The sequence below is a fragment of the Dermochelys coriacea genome, chromosome 23 (genome assembly GCF_009764565.3).
Source record: "Dermochelys coriacea isolate rDerCor1 chromosome 23, rDerCor1.pri.v4, whole genome shotgun sequence".
In the NCBI taxonomy this organism is placed as follows: Eukaryota; Metazoa; Chordata; order Testudines; family Dermochelyidae; genus Dermochelys; species Dermochelys coriacea.
In genome coordinates, this window is record NC_050090.1 from 207,815 (window position 1) to 221,507 (window position 13,693).

At 47.0% G+C, this 13,693-nt stretch overlaps 1 protein-coding gene across 7 annotated transcripts in view; it reads right to left on the reverse strand.

Annotated features, from left to right (window-relative positions):
* The window catches only part of LOC119847516 (leucine-rich repeat and fibronectin type III domain-containing protein 1-like protein), a 265,284-nt gene that overhangs the window by 207,065 nt on the left and 44,526 nt on the right, over positions 1 to 13,693 (reverse strand). The window lies entirely within an intron of this gene.

Here is a 13,693-nt window from a genome sequence, read left to right on the forward strand (position 1 = left end):
CGATTACTGCGTTGTGAGAGAGCACATCAACGCCCTATTCTGCATTGAGACATGCATGCAGCCCTAACCCTCCTCACCCCAAGAGCCCCCACTGAATAGCTTCCTTCCCAAAATAAAAGCCGCTTACTGGGAACCGCCTCTGGTGTTTGTCCTTCCCCAAGCACCGGCCACCGCGACTGGCTACCTTCCTCCTGGCTTGAGAACAGCTCCTGGCTGTATGCATCTAGGAATGACGGGCTGTCTCCCTCCTCCTCAGCACCCTCGCTCCCGCTTTCTTCTTCTTCCTCCTCCTCCTCCTGCCTTGTTGCACTAGGCTCTGAAGTGTCCATGGTGGTCTTTGGAATGGAGGTGGAGTCGCCCCCAAGTATCGCCCCAAGCTCTTTGTAAAAACAGCAGGTTGCAGCGGCAGCACCGGAGCAGCTGTTTGCCTCGCAGGCTTTGTGGTAAGTATTCTGCAGCTCCTTCACTTTAACCCTGCGCTGCAGTGCGTCCCAGTCATGGCTTCTTTCCATCATGTCCCTTAACATCTGCCCGAAGGTATTGTAATTCCTATGGCTGGAGTGCAGCTGGGACTGGACAGCTTCCTCCCCCCAAACACATATGAGGTCCAGCACCTCGCCATTGCTCCATACTGGGGATCACCTGGCATGTGGAGGCATGGTCACCTGGAAAGATTCGCTGAGAGCACTCCACTCCTGGCTGAGCAAACAGGAAGGGGATTTTCAAAATTCCCAGAGAATTTAAAGGATGGGTCTGACAGTTTGTCACCTGAGGGCAGGGCAGTAGAGTTCAAAGTGATGACGAGAGTGGCTAGAACAGGCATTGTGGGATACTTCTGGAGGCTGATCAGAGCACAATAACAGAACAGGGTGTCCACACTGCTGCTGCGGTGCTCCAACAGGGGCGCACAAACCGTTATTCCACTTGCCGAGGTGGATTATCAGCAGTGCTGTAGCTGCGGAGTCAGAGTGCTCCATGTACCTTGCCAGCGTGGACGGGTAGTGAGCTAGTGCGCTGGGGGCTCCTTTAATGTGCTGTAACTCGCAAATGTAACCAAGCCCTTAGTTTTGCAGTTTTCAAACTGTGGATTTGTGTCTCCAGAGATAACATGCTTGTTAACAGCAAAAATGTTTTAAAATAAATTAATGTATAGAGGTGAGAAATAACAGACCTCAACCTTATTGTCCCTCTGCAAATTTGTGAACACGGAGTCAATCCCTTACCTCTCTCTAAAACTGCAATGAATTGATGATTGTTGGGGGTGGAATAGATCTGGACAAGGAGAAGCAGTCTGAAGATAAATGTGAGAAGGGAGGTACAGGCAGTAGAAACAAAAGTGAAATTGTTTGAGCAGAATATTCCAGAAGTCTTGAGGTCTTTCTGAGTGTAGCCTTCATTGATTGAGATCTACCATACCATTCTCTCACTAGAAGGGAAAACCTATAATGGCAGCAGGCCTTGATGAGACCCAGTTGGGTCTCATCTATCTCTGAGTTGTGAAGAATATGTATTAAGATTATAACAAGCAACAAGAATGCACTTTTATATAGAAATCCATGATTAAATAGTCTTCCTGACTAATGATTTAAATCAAATCCACCCTGTTGCTTGGGTATGTAGCTGGAGGCAGGGCACCACATGGAGATTCAGGAGACCTAGGTTTTATTTGCAGCTCTGCCATTGGCCTGCTGGGTGACCTTGAGCAAATTGCTTCATCTCTCTGTGCCTCAGTTTCCCCTCCCATCTTCTACCTGTCTTGTCTCTTCAGGTTAAGTTTTTCAGTGTTTGCAACTGTCTCTTACAATGTGTCTGTACAGCACCTAGCACAAAGGGGCTCCTGGGTGTAGCTGTTAAATAAGTAAGGGCTGCATTTAAACGCCTCAGAATCTATTTGGAGCTGTTTCCAAGATGTATGTTTCATTCTGACATCTCTAACATGGAAGCAGGCCTTTGTCCATCTAACCCACATGTCGGCTTAGCATGTAATGGGTATGAGTGTTAAATTTATCTCAGTGACTAATTTTACATTTGAAACACTTCTCTTGATCACCAGATGGCTGCCAACAGCAGCCTACAGCTTGGCTGAGGCTTGCACTTTTGCTGGGCACCCATCCGGTTCAGAAGACCTCAAGGAGGGTCTGATATGGTGCTGCTTATAAATGTCCTATCTGCTGCTCCTCTGTCAAGATGGTGTCCTGATTTCACATATTTAATCCATTAAAATTGCTGCAAAGGTCTCAGCCCCCTTCAGTTTGTAACGTACACGTGTGGTTTTCTTCTTAAAAAATTTAGCTTATTCTCATTATGACACCTTAAGTTTGTTTCACTCTCTCAGACACCATGCCTCCCTATCAGAATGTTCTCACTTGACTTACTGTCACTGGGAACTGAATTGCATAATATATTTCATTAGAAAACCATTATCATGGAAAATTGACTTTTATTAGTAGCAGTCACAGAGCAGCATTAAAAATGTCTGTCCCATTTGTCCTCAGGAGAGATATGGAATTATGTTTATCCTAAGGGGGGGAATACTTTATTACAGATGCATGCAGTATTTCACAGTGTCTGCATAAATGTGTATTTGTTGCTGTGCTTCTTTTTTTTTTTTCTTTCTTTGCCTAACGAATTATCTTCAAAGTCCAATTGGCTCCTCTAATAGGGTTACTGGGAAAACCAAAGAGAAATAGTTACATTACTGTAGGAAGAGAAACAGAAGAACAATGCTTAGCTTGCTAGTTTCCTTCTGAAATAGATATGCTAAGTCCTTATTATTAATATTCTATAGTCGCATCAGTTCTGTCTGCAGCCTCCAAACTAAAATCCCTTCCCCTTAACTTTTAATGCAACAGCCACTTCCTTCTCCGTAAAGCCCTTGCAAATCCTGACAGTGATTTGTTGTTTACTAAATGATCACTGAAAATTTCAAATAGTGCATTGTACAGCTAAGATATAAGGAGCAATCCCAGGACTCCTCCACTATGCCCTGTCTGAGTAACTTTCCAGCTAGGGACTGCATTTAGTCCTGCTCCTCCTTCGTGTTTTTCTGTGACTTATTAGAACATAAGAATGTCCATGCTGGGTCAGACCAATGGTCCATCTAACCCAGTATCCTGTCTTCTGACAGTGGCCAATGCCAGGTGCTTCAGAGGGAATGAACAATCACCTGTCGCTCACTTCCAGCTTCTGGCAAACAGAAGCTAGGGCCGCTCAGAGCATGGGGTTGCATACCTCATCATCCTGGCTAATAGCTTATTCTTTATGGACAAAATTTGCCCTGTGCAGAGGCCTGGTACAAAGCCTGTACTCTACTTAGGGCCTCAAAATAGTGCTTAAGTGGTGCATATGCAACACACTAGCATAGAGGGCTCTCTTCCCCCTCTGGGATCTGATCCACTGGAGGGTAACAGCCTACAATATTTGCTGGCTAATACAGTAACTTTTGTATTTCAGATTGTAGAGGTTGGTGCTGAAGGTCTTAAGTTCAAATCTTTCTGACAACGCATGCAAACCTGATGGTGGCCCTCTGTTCATTGGAGAATTTCACCTTTTAATAAACATATTTCAGTGATGAGCCTTTCCCCTGCATAGTAGCTTTAAGGGTTTTATAGCATGATGTTTCCCCCATCATGGGATTCCAGCAATAAACTCCTGGGGTGTTTAAAAGGAAAAAAACCCTTATTCTGTAGCAAGATAAAAATCTCTAACAAGAAGCTAGAAATAACAATTAACAGCCTTTCTCTTAATGCATTTGTGTGCAGAAGCAGTCTCTGTGGGCAGCCAGAACATAGGAGTGGCCATACTGGGTCAGACCAAAGGTCCATACAGCCCAGTATCCTGTCTACTGACCGTGGCCAATGCCAGGTGCCCCAGAGGGAGTGAACTTAACAGGTAATGATCTTGTGATCTCTCTCCTGCTATCCATCTCCACCCTCTGACAGAGGCTAGGGTCACCATTCCTTACCCTTATCCAGGAATAGTTTCAGCCATACTCAAGGGACCAGAGGAAGAGAGATCATGTTGTCAGTCCCTGGAAGGATTAGTGGCTGAAGCTGTTTGAATTTATTTTTCCCTTTTAATATATAGATCGGGCTGGTCCTAGCTCCTCTCTGGGGAATCTCTCTCCCTTGCAGTTGATAAAAATGGTGCGCTGCAGTCCTAGGGTTACCCATGTTACCTGCTTTGTCCCTACCTTTCATCCTGGACCACCCTTTGCAGCTGTTTGGATTGCCACTCTCGTACTCAAATATTGGGCCCAACCTTTGAGTGTAGGTGGCTGGAAGCTGCACCTGTCCCTACACCTCACTGTTCTGTCTGGGGTGAGAGGGTCAGATGTCTGGGTTCTTCAATTCACAAACTATCCAAGATCTGCTGGAGGCGAGGCCCCTGAAAGTCCCAGCCCTTGTTTGCTTCTGTCCTGCCTCCGATGGACCCCTCTTCATCATAATATGTGAGGGCCTCACAACGTTAATGTAATGAGAGAGTGCCTTACAGCCCCCAGTAGGAGAGGGTCAATATCCCCATTGTACAGATGGGGAGAGAGGAACTCACTCAAAGACACCTGGGGAATCTTTAGATGAGCCAAGAATTGAACCCCGGCTTCCTAGCTCAGTGCCTTATTCACAAGGCCACACTGACGGTGCTCTCCAAGCCCCCCCTCAGACTTATAGCATAGCAGATGTGGGTCAGAGAAACAAACTCAGCATTAACATCTGCTGGAAATCCTTTGGATTTGAAGGGAGGTGGTGGTGAGGGTGCAATGCTCCTGAGAACAGCTGTCCTTCCAGCCTTAGAGACCATGTTATCCCAGCATGCAGGGGGTGCCCACAGTGCATCAAGCCTCAGCTCTGGCCTCCACCCAGGCTGGAATTGCTTGGTGCTCCTATACACCCCAGCAGAAATAGAGGGGAGCATTTGGCCCATTGTTTGGGATGTGATTTTGGGATGATTATAAGGGGCATTCCTGGATGCTTGTGATCCCTGGATCCTGGTATTTCTGCAAGCAGCATTGATATGGATGTGATACAGATTCCTAGGTACATAGGTAATGTCTTGCAAACTTATTCAGGATTTGGGCAAGTTCTCCATTTATTTTGGCTGGTCTGGTAGAGCATCCACCTTTAGGCCTAGAGCCTCAGTCCATGGCTCCCCAACTCTGGCAGTGTTTGAATGCATCCAGTGAAGTGAGCTGTAGCTCACAAAAGCTTATACTCAAATAAATTTGTTAGCATCTAAGGTGCTACAAGTCCTCCTTTTCTTTTTGAGGATACAGAACAACGTGGCTGCTACTCTGAAATCTGTATTTAACAGAGGCACTCCAGTATCATCTGCTCATCTTATTTATCAGGGCAGTGACTGACCCAGGGCAGGGCAGTGCACTGGCGGTGCTTCGCTGGTCTCTGCTGCTTGAAGGTTAAATGAAAGGTATGGATATAAATAGGCAGGGCTAGAAAGGCTCTCAGGACTGTACTCAGACTTGTTCAATGGAAGCAGAGCATGGCCTTCCAATTACTTTGTCAGTTTATTCTCTAGGTCTGTAAGCATGACTGTAGTAAATGAAACATCATAACATTTCATTTTCCCAGCAAAATTATACGCCGAAAGGTAAGCGGCGCTTGGGCATTGCAGTCAGAGATCCAATTAAATGTGCACAATTTGAAACTAACAGATTGTTCAACCTAATAGCACACCACAGGTGGAAATAACAGACATCAGCAGACGTGGTCAGTTTGTTGCTAGATAAAGTAAATTGTGAGGATTTTGGAGGAAAGCCCAATTGAAATACTTCCATGCAGCATGTGTTTCCCTCATGGCTGTGTGTAGCATAGAACCATAGAAGTGTAGGACTGGAAGGGACCTCGAGAGGTCTTCTAGTCCAGTCCCCTGCACTCAAGGCAGGGCTAAGACTATGGATTCTCAACCTTTTTCTTTCTGAGCCCCCCCCCCCACATGCTATTAAAAACTCCACTGCCCACCTATGCCACAACAACTGGATTGTTTGTTTCATACAAAAGCCAGAGCTGGCATTAGGGGGGTAGCAAGCAGGACATTTGCCCAGGGCCCATGAAGCTAAGCTGCTCAAGCTTCATCTTGAAGCCTGGGTGTCAGAGTGGTGAGGCTTTGGCTTTCTGCCCCAGGCCCCAGTGAGTCTGAGGCCAGCCCTCCTTGGTGGACCCCCTGAAACTGCTCGCAGCCCCCCAGGGAGCCTCAGACCCCTGGTTGAGAACTGCTTATCCAGACCATGTGTCCATGTCCCATGCTTGGTGCACAGGAAAGCTTCAATTCAGAAGGCAAAAGGAAGATTATAATCATTTATGTTATGATGGTGCTGAGACCCTGGGTGCTGTACAAAGGCATAGTAAGAGACACTCCTGCCCCCCCATTCCCCCAAGCTGTGTCTGAATAGATAAGTGGTGAAGGGATAACCGAGGCAGGGAGAGAGGAAGAACTTGCCCAGTGTCACACAACAGGCCCAGTGGGGCGGTTGGGAATAGAGTCACAGAGTTGAAGGCCAGAAGGAATCACTAGAGTATCTAATCTGATCTCCCGTATAGCACAAGCCACCAGCACCCCCCAGCAGCTGCACAGCAATGCCACAACTGAACAGAGACCAAAGCATTACAAGCCATGGGGGACTAGCTTGGTGTGTGCCACAGGCAGAGAATAGGAGGGACTGAGGTTCACCAGTGTCATAATGGCAATGATTGAGCTGTACCCAGTAATCCTGGCAAATGACCTGCCCCCACAGGCTGCTGAGGAAGGTGGAATTCCTGATGGTCACTGCCGATCTGACCTAGGGGAAATTTCTTTCTGACCCCACACATGGCGATCAGTTAGACCTAAGCATAGGAGCAAGAACCAAGCATTTGGCAGAGAGAATGCTTGGGGCCATGTCAGAGTCCTCCCCTCCACCCCCCATTTCAGTGGCTTTTCTTCAGCCTGATTATCAATCCAATACCCCGGTCACCATTTAGGAATACCTTCAAGCTGAAGTTTTTCTGAATGTTGTAGAAGGCCCTGGAGAAGGATGTTTCTCGGGGCTGGCAGCATGTGCGGTATTGATAGAACCTTTTCCTACTTCATGTGGCTGAGGAAAAATAGCCCCCAGGCTATTAAGGTGATAGCCCTGCTGAGCCATAGGTTTCAGCACTTACGGGAAGAGGTCAGTGTGTTCATTCAAAGGCCCTTAATGTTTTCAGCCTACATGCTTTCATGCTGTGTATATCAGATAGGTGCAGAATTACCTGCAGGGACCTCTGGTATCCAGCAATGCACAGACACTGCAGGTGATAGGTTACGGAATCTATTAATTACCTGAAAAGTAAGACTTATCGTATGGCGGTGGGTTTTTTTATGAGCTTGACACATGAATATAATTTTTTTTCTAAACTAGGAAAGGGATTACATCAGGTGGAATGACAGGCAGACGCTCTGCACTGCTGCGGGGGGGGGGGATATGGGAGTCCAGCAGCTTTCCCAAGTAATTAAAGGAGAACATGGCAAGACATTCACAATAGGGGAACTGCTGGAATGCTCGCAGCTCCTCTTCTTGGCACTCTCTAGCTGGTTTTATTAACAGCCACTGCATTTGTACTACATTTCATCTAAGCCACATCTTTAACTGCCTGGGCATGACTGCTCTGCTAGGATGAGGCATGCCACCTGCTTAGATTGGCATCTTTGCCATTCTGGTAGTGTTTGCCAGGCTAGCAGAAATGGGTGTCTTTCATCCGGATAATTGTGGCACCCAAGAAGTTCCAAGGGGATCTGCTCTGAATTGTGCTTCATAAAATTTTTCATCAGCTTTGAACCCCAAGTTTTCCGCTGCTCAGCTTTAAACTCACATAAGCAAGGAAACTTGTACCATGGGACAACTTCACCCCTGTGCAAGACAGCCTTTGTGCAGCGTTTAAAGCCCACTTAAATCCTATTTTGAGGGCTTAGGTGGTGCCTATACTGATCCTTTTTCACAGAGGTGAATTTCATCTACAGATATTAAAGTTTTCTCTCTAGCATATACATGAAACTTCCGACGAGCTGAACTTCTAGCCTTTTGACTTGACTAACAGACTGTTTTTTGGGTTTTTTTTTAAATTAATACCTATTTAGATCCTAAAAACCATCCCGTGACTTTGCATCCTCTTGAAGGGCTCACGGATGGCACAGACATAACAGCTTCCTTCTCCAAGGTCTGGGGGAGATTATAGACAGAGTGGAAACTTCTCTTTCGACAAGCATTGTTAATACTTGTCTAAGATTTGAGTCGTATTCGATAAGAATTAAGAAGTGGGAGCTAGAATTTGTTCCCCGACATGACCACGCTAATGCTTGGTCCATTTATATCAAGAGACAATCATTGGCTTTGTTGCTCAGTCTTGGAGAGGCAAGAAGATTATCCATAATGCTGTGGTTCATTAATTCCAAGATTTTTGACTGCAGTATATTGGGTTGAAAGGAGAGGCCACCTGCTGGGGGTATGTAACAGAAAATAGCACAGTGCTGATAGTTTGTAATAAGTGACGTGGAGTGGAAAATTGTTGTTTAGGTTAAGTGCCAATCTCAATACATCAATATATTTGAGATGAAGCATCAGTAAAAGAGACGTGCTATAGGTGTACATCAAACCTATGTTTGAGGGTGAAAAGCTCCACTAGAGGGTGACTCAACATTATGGATGCATGCCGGGCAGAGTCCTATTACCTGCCAGTCTCTGAGCTGCCTGGAGAAGTGCTGGTGTAATGCTGCAATATTCTGTGACTATTAATACACAAACACAAACTAAATTCATAGTTTTCAAGGTCAGAAGGGACCACTGTGATCTTCTAGTTAACCCCTCTGCAGAATACAGGCCATAAAGCTTTCTCAAAGTAATATCTGGGGTGTTGTTGCCAAGATCTGTGTCAGGATAAATGCAGAGAACACGAAGATCCTGGAAAATGGAGATAGGACTATACCTGGAAGAACAGTTGGGAAGGGAAATAAGTATGTATTTATTTAACAGTTTGTTTGTAATTGGGGAGTTCTATTACCCAGATTCATAAATAGTAAGGCCAGAAGGAAGCATTATGATCATTTAGTCTGAATTCCTGCATCACACAGGCCATAGAATTTCACCCAGTAATTCCTGCATCAAACCCAATAGCTTCTGGTTGAGCTAGAGCATGCCTTTTAGAAAGGGCTCCAGGGAGTATAATCTTCCTTGAAAATATGAGGCTGAAGGCAATGCAGAAAAGTATAGGCAGAGAACTGCACTTTTGGAAGATGATACCACCTGGTAATGAAGAAAATGGAGTGTCAGAACTGAATGTGAATTTGTTTAAACAACTCCAGTTTTCTGTACAACACTGAGGGTATGTCTACACTATGAAATTAGGTTGAATTTATAGAAGTCGGTTTTGTAGAAAGCGTTTTTATACAGTTGAGTGTGTGTGTCCCCATACAAATGCTCTAAGTGCATGTAGTCGGCAGATTGTGTCCACAGTACCGAGGCAACCGTTGACTTCTGGAGCTTTGCACTGTGGGTAGCTATCCCACAGTTCCCGCAGTCTCCACTGCCCATTTGAATTCTGGGTAGAAATCCCAGTGCCTGATGGGGCTAAAACATTGTCACGGGTGGTTCTGGGTACATATTGTCAGGCCCCTGTTCCCTCCCTCCCTCTGTAAAAGCAAGGGCAGACAATCGTTTTCCGCCTTTTTTCTTGAGTTACCTGTGCAGATGTCATACCACGGCAAGCATGGAGCCCGCTCAAGCTAACCGTCACCGTATGTTTCCTGCGTGCTGGCGGACATGGTACTGCATTGCTACACAGCAGACAGTGCAATATGACTGGTAAGCCGTCGTCAACGTAGTCCTGGGTGTTCTTTTAACCGGGTGCCTGGGCAAACATGGGAGTGACTCAGCCAGGTCATTTCCCTTGTTTCATCTCATGGTGATTGAGTCCTACCGGCAGTGCACTGTCTTTTAATCTGCAGCTAGCAGAAGACGATGGCCAGTAATCATACTGCCCCGTCTTCTGCCGAGCACCCAGGAGGTGACGATGGCTAGCAGTCATACTGCACAGTCTGCTGCCAGCATGATGTATAAAGATAGATGAAGTGGCTCAAAACAAGAAATAGACCAGATTTGTTTTGTATTCATTTTCTCCCTCCCTCTGTGAAATCAAAGGCCTGCTAAGCCCAGTTTTGAGTTCTGTCCTTGAGGCGGCTATTCAGTTTCTCGCAAAGCCACCCCCTTCGTTGATTTTAAATCCCTGTAAGCCAACTCTGTAAGCCATGTAGTCAGTCAGGGCAACAGCAGAGAATCGTTTCACGCCTTCTTTCTGTGCAGATGCCATACCACAGCAAGCATGGAGCCCGCTCAGATCACTTTGGCAATAAGGAGCACATTAAACACCACATGCATTATCCAGCAGTATATGCAGCACCAGAACCTGGCAAAGCGAAACGGGGCGAGTAGGCGACATCAGCGCATTGACGAGAGTGATGAGGACATGGACACAGACTTCTCTCAAACCACGGGCCCTGCCAATGTGGGCATCATGGTGCTAATGGGGCAGGTTCATGCGGTGGAACGCCGATTCTGGGCTCGGGAAACAAGCACAGATTGGTGGGACTGCATAGTGTTGCAGATCTGGGACGATTCCCAGTGGCTGCGAAACTTTCATATGCGTAAGGGCGCTTTCATGGAAGTGACTTGCTTTCCCTTGCCCTGAGGCGCAAGAATACCAAGATGAGAGCAGCCGTCACAGTTGAGAAGCGAGTGGCAATAGCCCTGTGGAAGCTTGCAACGCCATACAGCTACCGGTCAGTCGGGAATCAATTTGGAGTGGGCAAATCTACTGTGGGGGCTGCTGTGATACAAGTAGCCAACGCAATCAAAGATCTGCTGATATCAAGGGTAGTGACCCTGGGAAATGTGCAGGTCATAGTGGATGGCTTTTCTGCAATGGGATTCCCTAACTGTGTGGGGCCATAGACGGAACCCATATTCCTATCTTGGCACCAGAGTACCAAGCCAGCGAGTACATAAACCGCAAGGGGTACTTTTGAATAGTGCTGCAAGCACTGGTGGATCACAAGGGACATTTCACCAACATCAACGTGGGATGGCCGGGAAAGGTACATGACGCTCGCATCTTCAGGGAATCTGGTCTGTTTCAAAAGCTGCAGGAAGGGACTTTCTTCCCAGACCAGAAAATAACCATTGGGGATGTTGAAATGCCTATAGTTATCCTTGGGGACCCAGCCTACCTCTTAATGCCATGGCTCATGAAGCCATACATAGGCTGAGCAAGTGCAGAATGGTAGTAGAATGTGCATTTGGACGTTTAAAAGAGCACTGGCGCAGTTTACTGACTCGGTTAGATCTCAGCGAAACCAATATTCCCACTGTTATTCCTGCTTGCTGTGCGCTCCACAATATCTGTGAGAGTAAGGGGGAGACGTTTATGGTGGGGTGGGAGGTTGAGGCAAATCGCCTGGCTGCTGGTTACGCACAGCCAGACACCAGGGCAGTTAGAAGAGCACAGGAGGGTGCAGTGCGCATCGGAGAAGCTTTTAAAACCAGTTTAATGACTGGCCAGGCTACGGTGTGAAAGTTCTGTTTGTTTCTCCTTGATTTAACCCCCGCCCCTTGGTTCACTCTACTTCCCTGTAAGCTAACCACCCTCCCCACCTCCCTTCAATCACCGCTTGCAGAGGCAATAAAGTCATTGTTGCTTCACATTCATGCATTCTTTATTAATTCATCACACAAATAGGGGGATAATTACCAAGGTAGCCCAGGAGGAGTGCTGGAGGAGGGAAGGACAAGGCCACACAGCACTTTAAAAGTTTAAAACTTATTGAATGCCAGCCTTCTGCTACTTGGGCAATCCTCTGGGGTGGAGTGGCTGGGTGGCCGGAGGCCCCCCCACCGCGTTCTTGGGCATCTGGGTGAGGAGGCTATGGAACTTGGGGAGGAGGGCGGTTGGTTACACTGGGGCTGTAGCGGCGGTCTGTGCTCCTGCTGCCTTTCCTGCAGCTCAACCATACGCTGGAGCATATTAGTTTGATCCTCCAGCAGCCTCAGCATTGAATCCTGCCTCCTCTCATCACGCTGCCACCACCTTTCAGCTTCAGCCCTCTCTTCAGCCCTCCACTTACTGTCTTCAGCCCACCACCTCTCCTCCCAGTCATTTTGTGCTTTCCTGCATTCTGACATTGTCTACCTCCACGCATTCATCTGTGCTCTGTCAGTGTGGGACGACAGCATGAGCTCAGAGAACATTTCATCGCAAGTGCATTTTTTTCGCCTTCTAATCTTCACTAGCCTCTGTGAAGGAGAAGATCCTGTGATCCTTGAAACACATGCAGCTGGTGGAGGAAAAAAAAGAGACAGTGGTATTTGAAAAGACACATTTTATAGAACAATGGGTACACTCTTTCACAGTAAACCTTGCTGTTAACATTACATACATAGTGCATGTGCTTTCGTTACAAGGTTGCATTTTGCCTCCCCCCACCGCTTGGCTAACAGCGGGGAACATTTCTGTTCAGCCATAGGCAAACAGCCCAGCAGGAACGGGCACCTCTGAATGTCCCCTTAAGAAAAGCACCCTATTTCAACCAGGTGACCATGAATGATATCACTCTCCTGAGGATAATAGAGAGATGAAGAATGGATGTTGTTTGAACGCCAGCAAACATACACTGCAATGCTTTGTTCTACAATGATTCCCGAGTACGTGCTACTGGCCTGGAGTGGTAAAGTGTCCTACCATGGTGGATGGAATAAGGCTTCCCTCCCCAGAAACCTTTTGCAAAGGCTTTGGGAGTATATCCAGGAGAGCCATGAATGCCAGGGCAAATTAATCATTAAACATGCTGGCTTTTAAACCTTGTATAGTATTTTAAAAGGTACACTCACCAGAGGTCCCTTCTCTGCCTGGCAGGTCCGGGAGGCAGCCTTGGGTGGGTTCGGGGGGTACTGGCTCCAAGTCCAGAGTGAGAAACAGATCCTGGCTGTTGGGAAAACCGGTTTCTCCACTTGTTTGCTGTGAGCTATCTACAACCTCATCATCATCGTCTTCCTCGTCCCCAAAACCTGCTTCCGTGTTGCCTCCATCTCCATTGAAGGAGTCAAATAACACGGCTGGGGTACTGGTGGCTGAACCCCCTAAAATGAAATGCAACTCATCATAGAAGCGGCATGTTTGGGGCTCTGACCCGGAGTGGCCGTTCGCCTCTCTGGTTTTCTCTCAGCTCCATAAGTTTCACGCGGCACTGCTTCGGGTCCCTGTTATGGCGTCTGTCCTTCATGCCCTGGGAGATTTTCACAAATGTTTTGGCATTTTAAAAACTGGAACATAGTTCTGATAGCACGGATTCCTCTCCCCATACAGTGATCAGATCCCATACCTTCTGTTCGGTCCATGCTGGAGCTCTTTTGCGGTTCTGGGACTCCATCATGGTCACCTCTGCTGATGAGCTCTGCATGGTCACCTGCAGCTTGCCACACTGGCCAAAGAGGAGATTGAAATTCAAAAGTTCGCGGGCCTTTTCCTGTCTACCTGGTCTGTGCATCTGAGTTGAAAGTGCTGTCCAGAGTGGTCACAATGGAGCACTCTGGAATAGCTCCCGGAGGCCAATACCATCTAATTGCATCCACAGTACCCCAAATTCGACCCAGCAAAACCGATTTCAGCGCCAGTCC